The 22444-nt window shown below is 36.0% G+C and overlaps 1 protein-coding gene across 1 annotated transcript in view; it reads left to right on the plus strand.

Moving 5' to 3' along the window:
- The first annotated feature begins 1528 nt into the window (after positions 1-1528).
- FUT9 (fucosyltransferase 9) overlaps positions 1529-22444 on the plus strand; it is a 300767-nt gene continuing 279851 nt past the window's right edge. The window contains exon 1 of the mRNA XM_074187190.1: positions 1529-1583. The gene's annotated coding sequence lies outside the window, so the exon portion shown is untranslated. The remainder of the gene's footprint in view (positions 1584-22444) is intronic.

Below are 22444 nucleotides of genomic sequence, written 5' to 3' on the forward strand. Positions count from 1 at the left end.
GGCAGTTCTCACAGCAGTAATTATGTTAATTTAGGTGCTTTTATTTATTTTCTATGAGTTTTCTTCAGGATTCCCCCCCCCCCCATATTTCACCCAGGGTTCATTTGCTTTCTCTGATTCCTCCAATCTCTTTAAAATAACAGGTGCAGAAATGAAATTATGGTTCACAAAAATTAGTCATACTTCTGTGTTTTCATAATTCTCTGGTATGTGAACTTCAAACCTTCTTCAATACGCATGGGAAAATGTGTGTGTGTGTGTGTGTGTGTGTGTGTGTGTGTGTGTGTATGGTTCTAGTCCACATGGACTAGATTTACAATCTAATGGACTAGACATGGACTAGAAAGCTTAGAACAATTGTAAAGCTGGGGTATAAAGTGAGGATGGGGGGAGACTTGTGCAATGTAGAGCTACAATAAGATTATCATTAAATGCGTTGGGGTGCCCTGCATTCTGGGGCAGACAACAACGCCTGGGAGAGATGGGGCTGGGGGGGGGGGTTGCTTTGGTGGCGGGGACACCTAGAGGATAGGATGCCCTTCCTCCTCATGACCTTCTTAGTTCACGGCAGCTGTGGTCCGAAACAATCAGGTCACTCGAGTTTTTTACCTAGTACGAGGTGCTTAAGCAAACACGGCCGCCTTGGCTTTGGCAAGGGCTCGGCGGGCGGACGATGCGTGCTAGGAGTGCAGTGCGCAGCGCAGCCCGATCCAGCCTCCCCACTGGGGCAGCCCCAGCCCGCAGGCAGGGGAGGAAGGATGAGCTGTAGGTCACCGACATATAGACGTAGTTGTGATCTTCGGGGGGAAGGGGTGGGCGTTTGCATGACACAAACACGAAGTCTCAGACTCTCAGAGACAATTGTTCTGTGTGTGTGTGTGTGTGTGTGTGTGTGTGTGTGTGTGTGTGTGTGTGTGTGTGTAAACCCGCTCCCACAAAGGAGGCAGTGGGGATAGATCCAGGGCTGCCCGGCTACCACAGCCCGCTCCATTCCCGCTGAGAACATCGCCTTAGCATCAGGAACTGAGCCCGGGAAGCCCCCCCGGCCTGTGCATATCCAGGGAGAACCCCAGGGGCGGAAGAGGAGGAGGAGGAGGTGGTGGTGGTGGTGGAGGAGGAAGAGAAGGAGGAGGAGGAGGAGGAGGAGGAGGAGGAGGAGGAGGAGGAGGAGGAGGAGAAGGAGGAGGAGGAGGAGGAGGAGGAGGAGGAGGAGGAGATCGAGCATCCTTCTCGACCCTCCTCCTCCCCTTCTCTCCCTTCTCCTCCTCACCCCCCTCCCCGCGCGCTTCCCGCGCACATCCCCCCCTTCCCCGGGTTTGCGCCTTCCTCCCTCCCTCTCCATCCTCTCCCCAGGTCCCTCCTCCCGACCCCCCTCCCCTTCGGCTCCTTCCTCCTCCCACAGTAGCGGCTGCTTCCCAGGCGCTCTGAGATGGGCAGCGAGAGCGCCCGTAGCAGCAGCACCAGCTCCGGGGCCGCCGCTGCTCATCTCCTCATCCTCCCCGGCTGGCCCGCGTGCCTCCCCCAGCCCCCCGTCGCCACGCAGCCCTCCTTCTCCGAGCCAATGGCGCTTCCCCCCAGGACTGGTGAGTAGCCCGGGAGGCGCACCGGGAGCAGCGGGAGGCTAGGAGGACGAGAGCTTGCCCTTGGCTCCAGGAAAGGCTTTTAGGGCGCTCCTTAAACCACCTGCTGGGCCCACTCCCCGCGCCTGGGAGAGGGCGCTGGGGCGTCCTGGTGCTCTTGGGGCGCGCAGCTCTCTGACCGTTTGGGGGAGGAGGCAATTCTGATGGCACTTCACCTGTCACCGACCAGAAGCATTTTGCACGTCCCCGGTTTTGGCAATAGGCGTGAGGCTGCCTGCTGTTTCCGCTGCCTTGCCCGCGGTCCTTTCCCGCCCCTGTACCCCTCACTTCCCTGCTTGGACGTCGACTCTCCCGCCCGCCAAGAGCTGGGTCCGCCCTGGTGGTCTTACTGTCCGCCCCGCATCACCCCACGACAGGAGAGAGGGCACATTTAAAGCCCCCTCTTCCGGAGTTAGGCTGCCCCTGAACTCATCCGACACCTCGGCTTGCAACCCACTTTTTTACCCAAAGAACCTGCCCCTCAACTACCTTTGTCAACCCTCCTAAAGCAAAACCAAGCTTTTGCATTGGTGCCCTCTGGCAAGCCTAGTTATTTTGTAAAACCTCTGTAAATTGTGGTCCCCCGGCTCTCTCCTTAGACTTAGCTCACCCTGTTTTATACAAAGTCTCTTTCCAGCTCTTCTGATATTCATTCACCTGCAGGAAATGGATAAAGACGCAAAGCCAATGATTCTATCTCCTTATTTACTTTACATGCAGCTTAGTACTTGGGATTTTAAACTTGGATCAGACACAAGGAAAATAATATTGTCTATTTACATTTTTAGAAGAATATTTGAATTGGTGGCTTGTTTTCGACTACTAAATGATTTGGGGGCTGCGTAAGCTTCATCTAGCAACACATTTTTCTTCACAATGAGAGGGTCCCAGTTGCCCAACTCACATTTAAGACAGTCAGTGTGGCCAAACTATGGCTTTCTTGCGTCTTGGGTAGCACAATTGAGTGTTACATAGACTCACTGATCCTGTTCCAAAGGTAAAATGCTGTTTCCTGGGACAGAAGACTAGACTAAAAGGCAACTTTAAAGGCTACCTTAAGACTGAACAGATTTATTTTGGCTTAATGACAGAGAGGTAGGAACTATCGGAAAATAGAGTGAGTACTCTTCTTTCTGTGAGGCTGGGTGTTGTGTAGTAACTCTGCATCTCAACAGTTTTATCCGTGGAAGTGTTGTTATGGCAGCAGCCTTTATTCCTAAAACCATGTACAACGTTTCTCTATTTCTGGCTGGTTTGAGGGAAAATAGGGAGTTATGCTCATTGAATGATTATGACCCAGGACGTGGGGGGTGGAGGGGAAGGACCAAAATTTTAATGAAAAAACTTACATTCCTTATTATCTCATACTCCTACATTAGGGCTTAGATTTTTTTTTTAAATCACAACATTTCTTATAAATTTCTATTTTAACTTCTCTGACAAGTGATTTATTTATGAAAATTAATTCAGCTTGGCTTTCTTCTAAAGAAATCCTTTGGGTAAAGTGCTTTCTTTTGGACTACAGGAGTACTTAAATTTCTATATTTGTATCTATCAACAGCAGAAATGTTATTTTAAAAATAAGTATTCATTATAACTTACAGAAGTATACGCAATTGAACAAATATTCATTAAATACTTGACTTAAGGAATCTGTACTTGGGGAGGTACACATAGCTAGATATATGGATGGATGGATGGATGGATGGATGGATGGATGGATGGATGGATGGATGTATAGATGCATAGATGGCCATGTACATATATTCATTCCTATATATTGTTATGTATATATATGCATGGAGTTTGGGGAGAACAAGTATCAGTTGGTGAAGATAATCAGCCATGCTCTACCAGTATAGGAAATGTAAAGGGGACAACTGAGAGATTATTGCTTAGAACTGTCCAGTGCAGAAAACCCGAAACTCTTTTCCTCCAAATCCTGGTGGAATCTGGGAGATTTTTTTTTAACTCAATTTCCCAGGTAACTCAAAGTGTTTTCACTTCGCCTATTTGGATAAAGGCAAAGACCAGTGGTTGTTATGGAGATGCTATGAGTCAGTCATTAGAAAGGGGGTCCTTTTAATGTAAATGTGGACACCTGCAACCAAAGTCAATAGGGACTGTGGCAAATGATTTCATGCTTGAAGTTATTAAGCGACATGAGGAAATTGTGCTTAAATTTAGTGTTTGGATAGATAGAACACTGAAGACTGACATCCAATCCTTCTTACTTATTTATCTTTACACAATATTTATAATCTGTGAACTTTGTGATCCTGGATTGAACACAAAAATATGTAGCAATTGTGTGAAACTGTTGCAGATGATTGGTTTTTGAATCATTTTCATTACTTTTTTGGGGGAAATAGAAAAATAATTGATATATGTACATGTCCAAAAGGAAATAATATGATGTGCATTAGAAAAGGTCCATAAACATGTATAGGCAAAAAAAAGCATAATCATTATTTTTGTTCATTTATTGCCTGTTGTAATGTTTACATGGTTTAATGTGAGAATTAATCATATAATGAATGAGATTAAAGCAGAAAAATAATGAAGATGCAGAGAGAAAATTTTTAAATCTTTTTAGTGAAGAGTGGAACTGACAGTTGTGATTAAAATAAAATTTTAAAGTGCTATTAAATTCTACTTCAGACTATGGGTAAATTTCCCTACATAGTGTTAGAAATTTATTTTGAAATTCTAGGTGAGCTGGAACTTGGGAAGAACTTTGTCACTTATAAGTTGTATTTTTATTGACAGTTTCCATACCAGTTAAATATTGAAATTGGGAAAGAGAGGAACACAAGCAACAGAACTGAATATCCAGTATCATCAAACTGAACCTTATAGCAGACCAGATACCTGACACCTTAAGGACTTGTGCACATGAGGACTGGGCTACATTAGAAATAGTAAATTGAAAACAGAGATGCTTATCTAGAAAATTTTGACTAAGAAATGACTTGTTTTAAATAATTAGATATTTAAAATGTCTACTTCCTTATTGTAGAACTGGCCCTTAGCCAGTATTAGTTTATCACTATGTGAATGATCAAAATTTGGCCTATTGGATTTCAGATATTTTCAAACTTGGGTTTCAAAAAATGTCTTTAAACCTATTTCCACTACAACAGGAAACATAATGGCCTTTCTTTTCAAGAGAGTTATTTTATTTGATAAAATAAAATTTATTTGATAAAATATAAGATTTTTCTATATAGTCAATCTGAATTGAAAGAGTACTGCCAAAATAGCAAAGGCTAGGATCTTCAATGGAAGCTAGGGTTTGCAATCCCAGGTCACCATGAAGCACCAAAGTACTGGAGTGGTTCAAGAAGGATAGAGGGAGTCAGTGTTAAATAAATCCATTGGAGGGAATCCCATGGGAAACACAACCAGGATAGCTGCCATGCCAGTTGTTTTTAAGAGTTGAAAGTTCACAGAGAAGGTTAAGGGAGGTGGGAAGTGGTAACATCTGGTCTGAACTGGAGCTCCTTTCTTTTATTGCTGATTTCTAGAGTTTTCCTTTTAACTGGTTTTGATTGCCCTCAGCAGTTTGAAGCTCTGGGATCAGACCAGGACAATTTCTAGTCAGCTGCATTCAACAATACAACCATTTCTTAATTCAAACTAATTGACAAATTAAATCAAATAAATTAAAATAACCATGTAAAAATAATTTTGAAAGGAAGAAAATACCTAAAATTAAAGTTCTCCAGAGTGATCAAAGAGTGTGTCATATAACTTAAACAATTTAGTTTTTCATGAAGATATTCTATCTTCAGATTCAGTCCTCTGATAACCTTTTAAGAATTAGTTTTCATAGTTGGTTATTTCTCATTTTTTATTTGCAGCAAAGATATTTTAATTTGATATTTGGCTATTATTTTCAAGTTCATAAAAGATATTTTACAGCCTAAAATTTCTAAGACTTGTTTAATAGTTTTTTTTAAAAAAACTATTCCCAATTGAACTCAGAAATGTAAATTTATTAAAAAATTATTCAAGTATCACTTTCCAGGTAGTTGATAAGTTAGAGCTATCTCAAAAAAAAATCCACCCCACCCAGACTCTTTATTAAGAGCATATAAACAAATGAACATTCAAAAATAACATTGTTCTGTACAACTGAAGAGTCAGAATAATGTTGTTTAAATGACAAACTCCTACTATCAACTCAAAATTCCCACAGAGGAAAATTTCAGTATGAACATGCACAAGTTTTGAAATTAGCCTTGGATTTTGGAATTCACATTTATTTTGCTATAAAGCATAATATTTGAATTTTTTGGTAATAAAATAGACTTGTACATGTCTCTTGGAGCAGGAAAAGACTCTAGAAATTGTTTGATCAAATCCCACTATTTTATAGAGGAAAAAACCAAGGTCCAAATAATTTAAATTATTTTCCAGGGGGAATACTAATCAGTAATGGACTAGGATAAGAAGACCCAGATGTTCTCTTCTTGCCCAATACTCTGTGAAATAAGCAATACTGTATACTTTTAGAAAAAAAAAAGTAAGTTAGTTTTTCTGTCCTTCCTTCGAGGAACATCACGCTTGAAAAAGAATATATCTACACTTCTCTGTTGTAAAAGTAAAGCTTTATATTCTTCAACATCTGATATATCTCCAGTAAGGAGACATTATGTTACATGAAGGAAACGCGTGATAATAATGGTGATAGAAAGACGAGACAAGATATAACAGGGAAGTCTTTCTGAATCTGTTTTTTTACTTTGTAGAATGGGGAAGTGGGGGAAGAGGAGGGGGGATGATCAGGGTTTCTTTTTTTTCCTCTTTTTTTTTGCAAGGTAAGTGGGGTTAAGTGGCTTGCCCAAGGCCACACAGCTAGGTAATTAAGTGTCTGAGATCGGATTTGAACCCAGGTACTCCTGACTCCAGGGCCGGTGCTTTATCCACTGCGCCACCTAGCTGCCCCTAGGATCAGGGTTTCTTAATGGCATTCATGGACTCCCAAAGTATGACTGGATAAATTTCAGAAAGTATCTAAATTTGAGTGAGAAAATAATTACATCTTTATTTTTTTGTAATCCTATATATTTTATACATTTGAAATTATACTGAGAAGAGGTCCAAAGTGTTCACAAAATTGTCAAAAAGTCCATGTTTGTGTCTTGGATTACATTATCATTAAGGTTCTTTTTTATCTTTATATCATGAGGTGAAGGGGAAAGACTGAAAGATCTGGATATAAATTTTACAAAGTGTAACCATTTGTATATTACACTAGCTTCAATCAACCTCATTTTGTTCATCTTAAAAATGAAGAACTGTTAGGGTTTTTCCTTTCTGTTTTTGTGTTTGTATCTTCAGTGCCTAAAAAGTGCCTGATTTATAGTAAATGTTTGTTGAATGAATTGATTACACATTTCCATTGTTATTAACTGTATTCCAATGCTCAAATTGTATGCCTAATTAATAGTGGAATCAGTTTGCTTATTAACTTTGTATATAGAAAACACTATTATATTTTATACTCAAATCAGAAATTGCCTCTATAAAGAGTTGAGAGTTGAAGGACATTCCAGTTTCTTCAGAACTGGAACAGTTTCAAGTGTCACGGCAGCTGAGCAACCCAGATGTGCCAATCCATTGTTAATGGATCTGGAAATGGAACCATCTGAGGGACAGATCATATCCTTGACAGTTGTTCATACAGTCTAATCCAGAGGAGCTTAGACTTTTTGTTTGTTTTATGGACACATTTGGCAATCTAATGAAGCCCATGGACTCCCTTCTGAGAATAAAATTTTTAAATGTATATAATAGAATAGAGAGGATCACAAAGAAAACCAATTACATTGAAATGCTGATATAGTTTTGTTTTTTCCTCATTCAAGTATCCCCTCCCTCCAAATCTATCCATAGAACTATGAAGGGTCGGTCCTCTGGATCCCAGGTTAAGAACCCTTGGCTTAGATTTTTAGGAGGAGAGATACTATTTAGTCCATATCTAGAGCAAAGTTTCTTAACCTATGGTCTGTGAAATTGGTTTTAAAAGAAATGTTTTTATAACTTTATTTCAGGATAATTGGTTTATTTGGTAATGCTATGTATTTTATACATTTTAAGACATTATTCTAAGAAGAATCCCCAGACTATCAGAATGATAAAAGCACTGGTGAAACAAACAAAAAATCAAGAAAATGGAATTTCTAAATTTCCACAAATATAGTCTTATTCCTTAGCTAGTAAAAGAATCATGGGAAGCGGTTAGGTGGCGCAGTGGATAAAGCACCGGCCCTGGAGTCAGGAGTACCTGGGTTCAAATCCGTCTCAGACATTTAATAATTACCTAGCTGTGTGGCCTTGGGCAAGTCACTTAACCCCATTGCCTAGCAAAAACCTAAAAAAAAAAAAAAAAGAATCATGACACAAAAATGGAGAAAAGAGGTAGGAGAATTTTCTCATTGTCAATGATCAATGAAGAGTTCCAGGCTCTAAAGGTGGGGATGGGAGAGTCCTAAATGATTATAAATCATCATGAATTTATTTTTTTAAATGTATTACAATGCCTCCATGATCTATCTCTGACAAAGTTACCAGGAAAGATATGCATTTAGTGAATCTTGTTTTTTAATAGACAAAGAACTCAGGAATTATTTATAGATATAAACTTGATATAATAAAGAACTGATTCCTCAACCTACAGAAACAGCATATCACAGACTCTTAGAAGGGGAAATAGAAGCTCTCCAGTCTTATCTCTTACCTAAACAATAATCTCTTGGACAACACACCAACTCATCCAGCCTTTGCTCAAAGACTATCAGAGAGATAGAGAGAGTTAATTACCTCCTGAAAGATCCATTCCACTATTATTAGTTCTAATTTTTAGTAGTATACTTATTTATATTAAACTTCAATTTGCTGTCTTCCAACTTGTACTCATTTCTTCTTGTGCTGTTTTCTGCCCAAAAAAATACATCTAATTTCTCTTCCACATGACAATTCTTCATGCAGACAACTATCATTTCCCTACTAAAGTTTCTCTTTTTTTCAAATTAAATATACTCAGTTTCTTCAACTGATTTTTATAGAGTATTATTTGGAAACTTTTCTATTCTGATTGGCTTCTTCTGAGTGGTTCCCAGTTAATCAACGTCCATAAATAGTGATATTCAGGTAAAAAATTTACATTCCAGATATAGTCTGATATGACCATATGTGGGCAGAATAGAGGGGCACAGCAGTTCTGTCACCTCACCCCCTCCACAGTTCTTTGAGTTATGCCTCTCCTAATGCTATCCAAGATTTTACTTAAAAACAACAAAAAACCAAAACCCTCAAATATTTGACTACTACATCATATTGATTTACACTGAGTTTTCAATATACTAAAACTTCCAGATTTAGATAAAATGATATTTACTATACAAAAAAATTTTACAAAATTTACTATATTCTATGCCACAACCTTCTATCTTTTTCAAAAGAATTTCATAAGGGATTTTGTCAAATGGTTTGTTGAAGTCTAAGGAAACTATGCTGATAGCATTCCTTTTATCTATCTGTCTAGTAACCCTGTCATGAAAGGGAATTATATTAGTTTTGACTTAATCATTTCTTTCTTTTTTGTTGTTGTTGTTGTTGTTAGGTAAATGGGGTTAAGTGGCTTGCCCAAAGCCACACAGCTGGGTAATTATTAAGTGTCTGAGGTCAGAACTCAGGTACTCCTGACTCCAGGGCTGGTGCTCTATCCACTGTACCAACCTAGCTGCCCCCTGACTTAATCATTTCTTGTTGAAGACCTGTTGCTTTTTTCCCTGATCATTCCTTCCTTTTATAAATGTTCCTAATCATCTTCTTTATATGTCCAAGAATTTTGCTGGCAATTAAAGTCAAGCTCACTTGTCTATAGTTTGAAATTTCTATTTTCTCCTTTTTTAAAGAATCAGGATGACATTTACCCCGCCTTAATCCTAAAATTCAACTCTCCTCTGTAATCACTGATCAGTATTCACATTTATCCAATTTATTGGTTCTTTCAGTACCTGAGAACCTAATCTTGCTCTCTCTCTCTCTCACCATCTTCTGCCTTTCCTTGGACATTGTCTTCCCAGCCCTCCTTTTTTTTTTAAGTAGTTTACTCATCTCAGATTTATCCTCTAAATGTCTTCTTTTTACATAATGTTTTGCATGCTGTTTTTACTAATAGACTGTGTTTCTTGAGAGCAAGGATTGCTTTTCCTTCTTTTTTTTTTTTGTATTTCTCCATTGCTTAGAATGATGTCTTATTCTTTGTAGATAATTATAAATACCTTGTTGACTTGACTTTTTAACTTGACCATGTTTCTTCTGGTCTTTCTATTTCAAAGATTTTTTTTTCCTTAGAAGAGAAAACTCAAGTAAATTTCTCTTATAATTTATTTCCACATATCTAGAATAACAGTAGTAATCATAGTAATAATAATAAATCATATTTATGTGGGGCTTACAGGACCACAAAGTCTTTTACATTTTTTCAATCATTTGATCCCCATAACAAACCTGTGAGATATTTAGAAATATTTATATTCATTAACTATTAAAGCCAATTCAACTATCACAAATATCCTATTCTTCCATAAGTTTCTAAATACAGTCGTGTTTATAAAACTCCAGTTAGGAAGCTTAGATCTTTATATTGTGGCCAGACAATTCCTCACTGAACCTTGGATGTTTCCTTCAGAATATTGAACTTGGTCATCTGAGCATGACAAAACCTTGTCAAAACCACCTTCCTGAAAATTTTTCCCTTGTTCTTTCTGATGGGTAACCCTTTCCTTTCTAGTTTCCTCTGTGCTTATATGCATGATAATAATAGCAATAATAATGATAATAGTTAGCCTTTATATAGTACCTACTATATACTAAGCTCACTGAACCTGGGGCATCTAGGTGGCAAAGTGGATAGAGTGCCAGGCCTGGAGTCAGGAAGTTTCATCTTCATGAGTTCAAATGCAAATTCAGTTGAACTGGAGAAGAAAATGGCAAACCATGCCTAGAAATCCCCAAATGGGTTCACAAAGTTAGATATAACAGAAAAACAACCGAACAATAAAAATATACCAAGTATTGTAACTTTACCTCATTTAATTCTCACAACAAACCTGGGAGGTAGGCATTTTCATTATTATTCCAATTTTACAATTAAGGAAACTGTGGCAGGCAGAGATTAAGTGATTTACTAAAGATTAAATTGCTAATAAGAGTCTGAGTTTGAATTTGAACTCAAGTCTTTCTAACTCCAAGTCTGTTCTTTATCCCTTGTGTCATTTAACTGTCTCCATGCATAGCATAAGTTCACCACCTCACTATGGTCATGGACTTTGGATAAGAAAATGCATTGGTATATGCTTTTGTTGGAAGGACAGGTTCCATAAGTTTTATTGCTCTGTGTGATGAGGAGAATGCAGAGGCAGGTCCCGAAACTGATGTAATCACTGGGAGATGAGAAGTGGGGTAAGGTTCCTATAAGCACATTCATGGCCAAGGTTTATGGTTATGAAGTACTAGTTATATTAAAAACTGAAGGGAGAAGCAGAGCATGTCACAACTGGGCTATTTGTCACAATAGAGCTATTGTTGTATTCCTCCATGGATATATCCTTCATGGGTTACAGCATGGTTTTACTAATGCTTCTCATAATAAGTATTGATCTCATTCTGATATCTTAAATTTCACCAATCTCAGATCACCAAAACACATTTTGGAGGTAAAGTGTTAAATAGTATGTAGTTAATGTCTTTATAGTTTAATGTTTTGTGATCTCATAGATTCACAGATTTAAAACTGAAAGGGTCTTTAGATGTTACCTATTCCAACACTCTCATTTTACAGATGAACAAACCAAAACTGAAAAATTTTAAATAATCTTTGCCCAAGATCAAACAAATAGTAAAAAGTAGAGCTGGAATATAAACCCAGTTTCTAGGACTCCAATTTCAAAGGCTCACTCTTCATAATCCCACACTGCATCTATCTCATTGATGTTGATTCTGTCACAGATGAAAACAGATCCCTCTAGGAATAGTAATCTCTCTGTCAGAGGGAATATACTATGCAAAGTCCAGGAGTATACAAGATTCCTAAGGTCCTCCCAGATGTTCTTGTTTGTGGAAAACATTGTGCTGATTGCATCAAATGCTAAGACTCTATAAGGATTTTGTAATGAGATACCTGGTTACTCAGCAGAGACTGGAATACCAAGTTAGGTGAAAAATTAGATAGATAGGGAAAGGATTATGCCATGCAACTAAATGGGCAACCATTGAGTTAGATCATCAGCATGCATCTTGGGCATGCATAGAAGATAGACAATGAGATAGACCTTGAATTAATTAATAATCTGTCACTGAATTCCTTTGAATTTAAGAAAATGTGCAGTCGTAAGCAATCTCTGCCAACAACACCAAATTCACTTTTCTTAACATCAGTATTGTCCAATGATGTAATGATATGATATGGATGCAAAATTTGAAACCACTTGAACTCTGAAGAGATTTTTTTAAAAAATAATTCAAAATTAAGCAAAATATTTAAAACAATCTTTTTTTAAGAATTAGATGAAAATATGTAATAACAGACTCTTGCAAGTAAATTGATGAATTCTTATTGAATTTCAACTGTACATGAGACATTTTGTTAGGCACTGTTATTAAAAAGCAATAGAAGTTGGTATCTCTCCCCTCAAGGAGTTAGAGACATAGTTTGGAAAAGAAATTCATACAACAGCAACAACACAGGGATTATTACAAAGTCGTATTTACATTACTAAAGCAAAGTTGCAAAATACTCCTCAAATATCTAGATAGTAAATGGATATGAATAAAATATTATCTCTAGGTCATATTTATCAATTTAACATATTTATGAATTTAGTAGATAGTCTCCTGTTAGGTAATATTTTTGAGGTATTCTAGGAATAGTTTTAGCTCATTAGTTTTCATTAATATTTTCATTAGTATTATTAACAAAAATTCTATACATATATGTATATATGATACAAGTTTTTATAGATATACTCAAGAATATATATAAATATATATATATAAATAAAACTATACATTTAAGAAAATTTTAACTTCCAAGAAACTGACTTTGTTGCATGAGTATTCCTTTATCATTTTATTTTTCCATTGTAGATTTTCATTCAGAAAGCATGAGAAAAACTAAGTTCAATAATATAACTTTATTTTGTTTTATGAAAAAATGGAGAATCCTGTAGGTTTTTCAAGATAATGAATATCTTTTTTTAAACAAGAAATATTACAAGTAAACTAACCTATAATGACAATGAATATTGATAAACAAAAGAGAAATATCTTATATGGTTAGCCCCCATAATCATGATGGGCATTTATTATTTGTACTTCAACTTGATTCATTGTTTTAATGCATCATACCTGAATTCGGTGAGCATCTCATTAAAATGAAAACCTGTAAATTGGCATTTTCATTTGAAATGCTTCTTCAGCATACCTTCATTATTTAGGAGGAAGTTAGTAAAGGTTAGTGGAATTGAATTGTTCTAAGTGTAATAATCTATCCACAAAAGCAGATCGTAATCTCCCCACACATTTATAGCCCCAGTCACTGTCTCCTAAACTTGGCTAATTTTTTTTATCCATAATCATTTCTATATTGACATTTGAAATATATAAATAAGCAGATGCCAAGGTCATCTTCCTGCCATCATGAGCCCTTTGAATAGTACTTTAATGGATGCTTACACTTCAAGTGTAAAACTTGAGCAGGAGTGGCTTTTTAAAATTTACTTTCTTCTTCTAAGTATCAATCCAGATCTTCTCTATCCCCATATCTATAATTGGGTTCTTTTTCCTTTGTTTGCTAATTTTTTTATGGTCTAATATTATAGTGGGGTTCTAGTTCCAAAATGTGGTGGATGATGCCTCAGGTTTTTTGGTTCTGTTGTTTTCTGATCTCTAGTGTTCGGTTAAAGAGGGAATAACATATACATCTATAAGGGCATGGAAATCTAAATTTATAAAGAAATATAAAGATAAGAGAACAGAATCAGCGAGAGGCATTTAGAAGTAGAGAGGTAAAAGGAGAGGATAAGGAGAGGTTTTTTTTTAAGGGTACAATTTTAAGGAGGTAGTAGTTAGAAGTAAATTAGACGTGTAGTTAGAAGTCAGTAGTAGTTAGGTAGTAGTTAGAAGTAAATTAGATGTGTAAGGAGTGCTATGATGAAAAAAGAGAGGCTGAGGAGAAGAGGAAAAATAGGATGGAGGAAAATACCCAACTAGTAAGTATAATTTTGAATGTGAAAGGGATGAACTTGCCCATAAAGTGAAAAGATAGCAGAATGGATTAAAAATCAGAATCCAATAGTATGTTATATACAAGAAACATTTAAAAAAATAAGAGATATATACAGTTAAAAATCAAAAGTAGATATTTTTTCTTTTTTTTTTTTGCAAGGCAAATGGGGTTGAGTGGCTTGCCCAAGGCCACACAGCTAGGTAATTATTAAGTGTCTGAGACTGGATTTGAACCCAGGTACTCCTGACTCCAGGGCCAGTGCTTTATCCACTCTGCCACCTAGCTGCCCCCAAAAGTAGATATTTAATTAGCTTAATTAATCATAAATGAATTATTGGGGTGACGTGGTGGCACAGTGAATAGAGCACCAACCCTGGAGTCAGGAGTACCTGAGTTCAAATCCTGCCTCAGATACTTTCTAATTACCTAGCTGTGTGGCCTTGGACAAGCCACTTAACCCTATTGCCTTGCAAAAACCTAAAATAAAAAACACATAAATGAATTATTATGTTTCCTTTGATGAAAAAAAAAGAGATATCAATCATGATCTCAGGTAAAGTTAAAGCTAAAATGACTGTAATTTTAAAAATACAAACAAGGAAACTACATTATGATAAAGTTACTATAGTAAAAATAACACTATAGATACTTAATCTATATGTGCCAAATGTTGTTAAAAGAATTATATCAAAAAGATTATTAAAAGCTTAAAATCTAAATTTTTAAAGGAAAAATGTAAAGGAATTGAAAGTGGAAGTAGTAATACAATGATAGTGCTAAAATTTACCTTTCCCCTTGCAGAATTAGATAAATCTAACCAAAAAATTAATAAGAAGAAGTTAAGGAAGGAATAAAATCTTAGATAAGTCAGATAACATAGATATTTGAGGAAAATTGAATGGAAATAGAAAGGAATAAATACATATTTCTCAGTGGTTCATGGTACCCTTATATCAATTGACCATCTATTAGGACATAAAAATGCAGAAAAGGAAAAATATCAAAAGCATTTTTTCAGATCACAATGCAATAAAAATTATATTTAATAAGTGATCATGAAAACACTGAAACAATTGAAGGTCAAACAACCTAATCTTAAAGAGTGAGTTAAAGAAGAAATTATTGGCACAACTAATAATTTTGATAAAGAGAATGACAATAATTAAACAACATATCAAAACTTAAGATATGCGACAAAAGCAGTAATCAGAGGAAAATTTTTATCTCTAAATGCTTCTATCAGTAAAATGAGAAAGAACAGATCAGTGATTTGTTATTATTGACTCTTCAAATTGTGCCCTATTGTGCAATTTTATTTTTATACCATAAATTATTACTCATGACAGATTTATAAGAAAAGTTGGTATTGACTATTGTTAGATGAATATGTCTGTGTTCTTGTGTGTGTGTGTGTGTGTGTGTGTGTGTGTGTGTGTGTGTGTGTGTGTGTATGTGTGTGTGTGTGTGTGTGTGTGTGTAACTAACTCGTGATTTGAACTTCTGGACCTTCAACTTTGATAGAATAAAAACTGCAACTTTGTTCTAACAGAATTTGGAGACATGATGGTTAAACCTTTTTTTCAGAAAGTTTTTATACATTTTAGTCATTTTTGTAAAGGATATTATGCATTTCCTATATTTTTAAAATTTTAAGTCATCAAGCAAAAAAATTTTTAACATAAAGGGAAATGTTATATAAAATGATAAACTTTAACTTAACTACAACAACGCTGCTTATATCTGACCCTTTTTGAATTTTCTTTTTCACTTATTTATGTCTTTAACGATTCATTGATGTTCTTTTCTTCTCTTCCTTATCTTCCTTCAAATAATATACTGCAAGTGATTTTAACTTATTTTGGATGGTCCGAATAATAATATGTATAACAGTTGTTTGAGGCTCATTCTACAAACTACAACTCCTCTGACCCTGACAGAATGGTTTTGCAGAGAGCAGGTGATTACCTTTTCCCTCAAGTTTCTAGGATAACCCTCAGGAATTGGAAATGGTTTTCTAGCCTGGCTGCTCATGAGCTATCATCTAGTATATTTCCTTTTGATTATCAATTTGCCAGCTGGAGTTAATTAGCTTAATTAATAAAATAGTTTAATTAATCATAAATGAATATATACTGAAATAGTATAGTAAGAATAAAATATTCCCCCCCCAAAAAATCCTGGGGACTTCTCTTCCACACACAAGGTCCATGAGCAGAGTGGGGGAGGGGGCAAACTTAATCACATGTAGTCAAAGGGTAGCTCACAGTTCTTGAATATTGAAAATCTTTTCTCCCTTTGTATAGTCCTAATGAAGTTCCCCTAAACTGTAACTCTGTTGTGTTTGAAGGGTTAATGTCTTTATTGCTACACTTCTCCCATCTGTGAAAAAGTCATGAATCTGTCTTTTCCCTCTATGCCTCTTTCATCATTTTTAAGCTCCAAGTTGGATACATTGTTTCCTATTGTTATTCTGTTAGTCAGTCAGTCTATAAACATTTTTAAGCATCTGTTATTCTGGACACCATCCTGGGAATACCAAAAAAGGTAAAAGATAGTCCTGACCACCAGTTATATCGCCATTGTGGAGCATATGACTCCCTTTGGAGTCACTTGTTTTTCAATTCTCCCAGTCCTACCTCCCAACTGTATAAACACAAGGGTCTTTCTCTTCCAAAATTTGACCATTTTCCAGCCAGAACCTCTGTTTTGACATGTAAAGACACAGAGATGTATTTGATTCTTTCAGTAAATCGAACTTCTTGATTTCAATCAGTTGCTAAAAAAAATGTCACTCCTCTGAAATTGATTAAGGATTTTCTTGTCCCTAATTTATACTCTTGATTTATTGATTCAATAGAAATCCAAGCTTTCTGTAACTTAAGTTGATTTGGGTAGACATGAAACATCTTCCCTTAAATAGGAATATAAAACTGACAGTGATGTTATTACAAATTGTTTGATTCATAAGGTGAATTCATATTGATCCCATCAGTATTCCTGGTACCTGTTTTCTTAAAAAAAATTTACTGCCTGAGAAAGGAGGGAAGTTTGTAGGAGGGGTCAGAGGCGATATACATTTGAGGAAGTACAGGGTGAAAGGAGCTAGAGAAAAGAATAAATGGAGTGGAAGGAAATAAGATGGAGGGAATGATGATGGTGGGTAGCTAGGTGGTGCAGTGGATAGAGCACTGGCCTTGGAGGGAAATATAGCTAGCAATGACAGCTGTGGGAAGAAATATTGAAATAAATTTCTCTGATAAAGATTTCATTTCTCAAACATAGACAACTGAGCTAAGTGTATAAAAAATAAGTATCATTCCCCATGGATGATCAAGAGATAAGAACAGTTTTCAGATGAGGTTATCAATGTAATCTATTTAAATATTTTTAAATGGCCTATCTTACTATTATTGATAGAAGAAATGAAGGTTGGAAAAGTTCTGAGGTACTACCTTATACCTATTGGATTGATTAATGGGGCACAAGGAGAAAATGATAAATGTTGGAAGGGATGTAGGGAAATTGAGACATTGATGTACTGTTGGAGGAGTTGTGAAATGATTCAACAGTTCTGTAGAGCAATTTGGAACTATGCCCAAAGGACTCTAAAACCCTTTGGCCCAGCAGGGCTACTCTTAGGTCTATATTCTAGAAGAGATGAAATAAGGGAAGAAAAGAATCTATATGTATAGGGATAGTTATAGCAGCTTTTCTCTAGTGCTAGGCAGCTGATTGAGGGGATGCTCAAAGGTTGGGGAATGGCTAAATAAGTGGTGGTATGTGATTGGGAATAAATGCTGTTCTGTTATGAGAAATAATGAACAGGATACTCTCAGTAAAAAACTTACACAAGCAGAAGCAATGGGAAATGTACTTTATACAAAGTGCAGCAATATTGTAGGATGATCAGCTGTGAATGATCCACCTTTTCTCAGCAATGTTGTGACCAAGGGAACTCTGAAGGACTTATGATAAAAAAAAATGTTATCTGTCCCAAAGACAGCTGATAGTGTTTGAATACAGACTGAAGCATACTTTTTTTTTCACTTTATTTTTCTTGAGGTTTCTTTTTTGTGGGAGAGGAGATTATATTTACATTTACAACATGATTATTTTGTAGTAATGTTTTTCAAGGCTATACATTTTTAACTTAGACCAAGTAACTTGCTTTCTCAATGAGTGGGAGTGGGGTGGGAGGAAGAAGAGAGAATTTGGAACTCATGGTTTTGGAAGTAAATGTTGAAACTTCTTTTTGCATATAGCAGGGGGAAGAATTTAAAAGTAAATTTAAAAAATTACTATCTGCTTATTTTTGAGTCATGATAATGGCAAGAAAAATAAGAATAACGATAATAACATGTATGTAAGCAAGTTAAGTTTTGCAATGCACTTTCTGTCTACTTCTGTCTCATAAAGGTGGAATGAAATACAGGCATGCAATAGCTGAGTAACTATTTTTCTGTCTCAACCTCTGACCACATATGCAGTAACAATATCTTATGCATTGAGGTATATAGCACAAATGATCATTGACCTCCCTCAGACTAGTGAATATTTAGCTATCTTCTGCCTCCATGAAATATCTTTTCTTCTCTGTTGTCACAGTATTGTTTCTTCCCTGATCCTATTGTCCCTTTTCTAATCACCACCACCCTAATACTACTATTGTGACTTTACATTCTCAAGCCTCACTTTCCTCTTATTTCTTCCTTGTCTCCTTTCATTTTTCCACACATTAGCTTTCTCAGAAAACAAACAAATGACTTTCAATAGCATCTGCAGTCTGGCTCCCAGTCTCCTCATTCAACTAAAGTTGTTCTCTCCAAAGTTACCATTATCTTGTAATTACCAAAACTGGTAGTGTTTTCTCAATTCTCATCTTTCTTGACCTCTCTGCAGGCTCTGACACTGTTGATTTTCTTCCTTTCCAAATGGTACTCTCTTCTCTCTAAATTTCATGGTATTAATTCTCTTCCTTCCTGTCTGACTTTTCAATTTTTTTTGCTTGGTTTTCATTCAATTCGAACCTGCTCATCATGGATGTCCTTCAAGTCTCTGTCTTGGTCTTCTCCCTTTCTACTATATTTATTAATCTCAATGGTTCCCATGAATTCTATCATCTCTATGAAGATGATTCCCATTTCTATTTAACTTGCCCTAGTCTTTTTTCTGACCTCCATTCTGACCTTCTGACCTGGTTTTTGGCCATCTTTAAACACATATCCCAAAGATATCATGTAAAAAACTGAACTCTGTACTCTCAATTTTCCTTTCTCCTTGCTGTTAAAGATACTACCATCCTCTTAGTCACCTGGACTGGCAAGCTAAGGGGTCATTCTTGAATCCTCACTCTTTCTAACCCACTTCCCCATATCCAGTCAGTTTGCCAAGTCTCATCATTTCTACCTTTATAATATCTCATGTATATACTCTTTTCTCTCTTCCAAAACTGTCATCACCTTACTACTGGACCAATGCAATAGCCTTCTGGTTTGTCTCCCCATTGAAAGGCTCTACTAATGTCTATTCATCATCTACTCAGCTATCAATTCAACCAATATGATCTTCTTAATACAGGTCTGAAAATGTCATTACTGTATCCCACATACACATACACATTTATTAAAATTAAGTGGCTCTGTATTATTTCCACTATCAAATATAAAATATCAAATATAAAACTCTGAGTTTTAAAACCATTGTAACCTGCCCCCTTTCTACTGTTCCAATCTTTTTATATTTTATTTCTTTCCACATATTTGATGGTATAGTGACACTGGTCCCCTTGCTGTTCTTTCCACATGTTGCCCTATTTTCTGACTTTGTGTATTTTAATTGACTGTTCCCCCCATGCTTGGTCCATATACTCCAAATTTCTCTTCCCCTCTTCTGCCCACTCCCCCCCCCCCCATGAAAGGAGAATTACTCTTTCTTTTCTATCTCATTGCTTACTTGACTTTCTTCATGTTTCAGTTAAATTCCCATATTTACAAGAGGACTTTCCTAGCCCCTTTAATGCTAGTGTTTTCCACTGTTTAACTCAATTTATCCTGTATGCTTGTTTGCGCAGTTTATTTTCATGTTGTCTCCCTCATTTGATTGAAAGCTTATTGAGAACATGGTTTTTGCTTATTTGTAACCCTGGTGCTTAGCAGAGTTCCTGATGCATAGCAGGCACTTTATAAATGATTGCCAACTTGCCTTGACATTGCCAACTGATCACTGTTGCTACTTTCATTTCATGTGGCCAACAGGTAACACCTGAATATAGGTTTTAATTAAGTGGTATCGGGGGAAATCATGTTGAACTTGGATCAGGATTCAAATCCTGTTTCAAAAACTTCACTAGTTGTGTAATTAATCTGTGGCAAGTCACCTCACATCTCTCAACTTAAGTTTGCTCTTTGTGAAATGGTGATAATAATAGTGCTTGAGGTAACCTAACTTAAAGTGCTTTGTAAACCTCACAGCACTTATATCAATTGTTTTTGCTATATTAGCATCCTTTGGTTTATCAGATTAGCATCTTTTACTTTGTAAACAATAGTCACAGAGGAATTGGAAATAAGACAGGTAAATTTTGGGAGTCTTTTGAGAATAAAAAATGGTTTGCTGTACTAGAGAGTACAACTTTGCGTGAGACAATGCAGTGGTAACCTTGGGGAACATGAAAGAAATAGGAAGGCATGAAATAATTAGGTGGTTTGTTGAAGTATGATAAGAGATAAGCTTCTTAAAAAGGAGAATAAGTAGATCACTAACACATCAGCCTATTTATCTGACTTTGTGTTTTGTGTGTTTGCACACCTGTACATGCAGTGAGAGCTATCTGCCTGTACTCATGAAATTGCAAAAAAAAAAAAAAAAAAAATGGAAATGAGTCAATTCTTCTGTTAGGTGCATAGGAAAGTGAATTAGTTCTTTTAAGACCATTAGGGCATCATTTACTGTATAAAAGAAAATTTTATACCTGGTACAGTGATGTGTTAAATAGTACTTCCTTGTGCAGTTAAAAAAAACTTTTTGGAATTTCTTATTTATTAGTAGGGAGTGATAGCCTTGAGAGAATTACCTCCTTTATTTTAATAACATTCTATTAGGTCTTCAGCTAAACCAAATTATTTTAGGAGTATTTTTAGATTCAATCTGCAAGAGGACACCAAACATAAAAGGAACAGATCTGCTGGTGTTGTTATTTTCAATAGCAATGATGTCATATGGAATCAGCAGATTTGGTCCACATACCCCAAACTTTCCTTTCTCCTCTTCCTCCCACTCCCCATAGAAGGAGAATCCATTTCCTCTCTGCCTTTCTATTGTATAGTTCATTTTGACTGCCTTGCAGGCTGCTTTACAGATAGGTTAGTGCTCAAATTCAAGTAATGTTCCCAAAACAAACACAAATTTCCCTTAGAAATCAATTTTACTGAGCAATGTAATAATAACAATAAATACACAGCTCTATCTTGATAAGTCTATGTGGAATCTGTAAAACAACATTCTTATGGAATTATTAACTTTTTTTTAGGTATCTAGGTAATACAATGAATAGAGCATTAGACTTAGAGACAGGAAGACATAAATTTGCATCTAGCCTTAGTCATTTACATGAGCACATGCCAGCCACATAACCTCTATCTGTCTTTATTTTCTCATCTGAAAAAGGAAGCTAATAATAGTACTTACTTCATAGAGTGGTTGTGAGCATAATACAATATATGACATAACATTTGTGAAATATTCTGTACGTCCTAAAGCATTATATAAATGATTATTGTTATTTTTTGTTTTTGTATTCATAGTATTGCCAGAATACTTGGCACATTGTTTGCACTTAATAAATAGTTATTGATTACAGTAATTGAATACTTATTACATTAAAGGCAGCATATTATATTGGATAGAGAATAGGACTTGAATCAGAGGGATATGGGTTTAAAACTCACCCTGAAACTTTAGTTGTGACCTTAGGCAAATGATTCAGCATTTCTGAACTTCAGTTTATTCATCTGTTAAGTGTGGCTCATGCCCATGATCTCACCAGGTTTTCGTGTTTTGAAAACAATGTCCTAAGTAAAATATCAGTTATTATTCATACTTACTATTTACTTGTTCTTGGTTAATCTTAGGCACACTTAAATAAACATAAATAATAATGTTGTTAGGTAATTTTTAAGTTTTTATTATTGTTGTTGCTTTTTTAATGAATGTCTCCATCTTTAATAGAGAGGTTTCTGTTGAAATAGAGAACTTGAGAATTTCAGTATTGACAGGAAAGATATTGAAAGAGATGTTTATTTTAACTTGTCATATATAGTTAAAGGTCAGCACTGACATTTCCTGCTTACCCTGCAGTCAAAGATGCATTTTTCAAATAAGCTTTAAAGAAAAAAGTCCTTTAAGTACCAGCTCAAGTGACTTCAAAAACGGTACTCGGTTTCATATTCTAAGCATGGTCATAGGCTGGGCTCAGGCTGTGTGGTAGAAGAGACAATAATATACCACTGAGATAATAGGCTTTTCC

The sequence above is a fragment of the Macrotis lagotis genome, chromosome 5 (genome assembly GCF_037893015.1).
Source record: "Macrotis lagotis isolate mMagLag1 chromosome 5, bilby.v1.9.chrom.fasta, whole genome shotgun sequence".
NCBI lineage: Eukaryota > Metazoa > Chordata > Mammalia > Peramelemorphia > Peramelidae > Macrotis > Macrotis lagotis.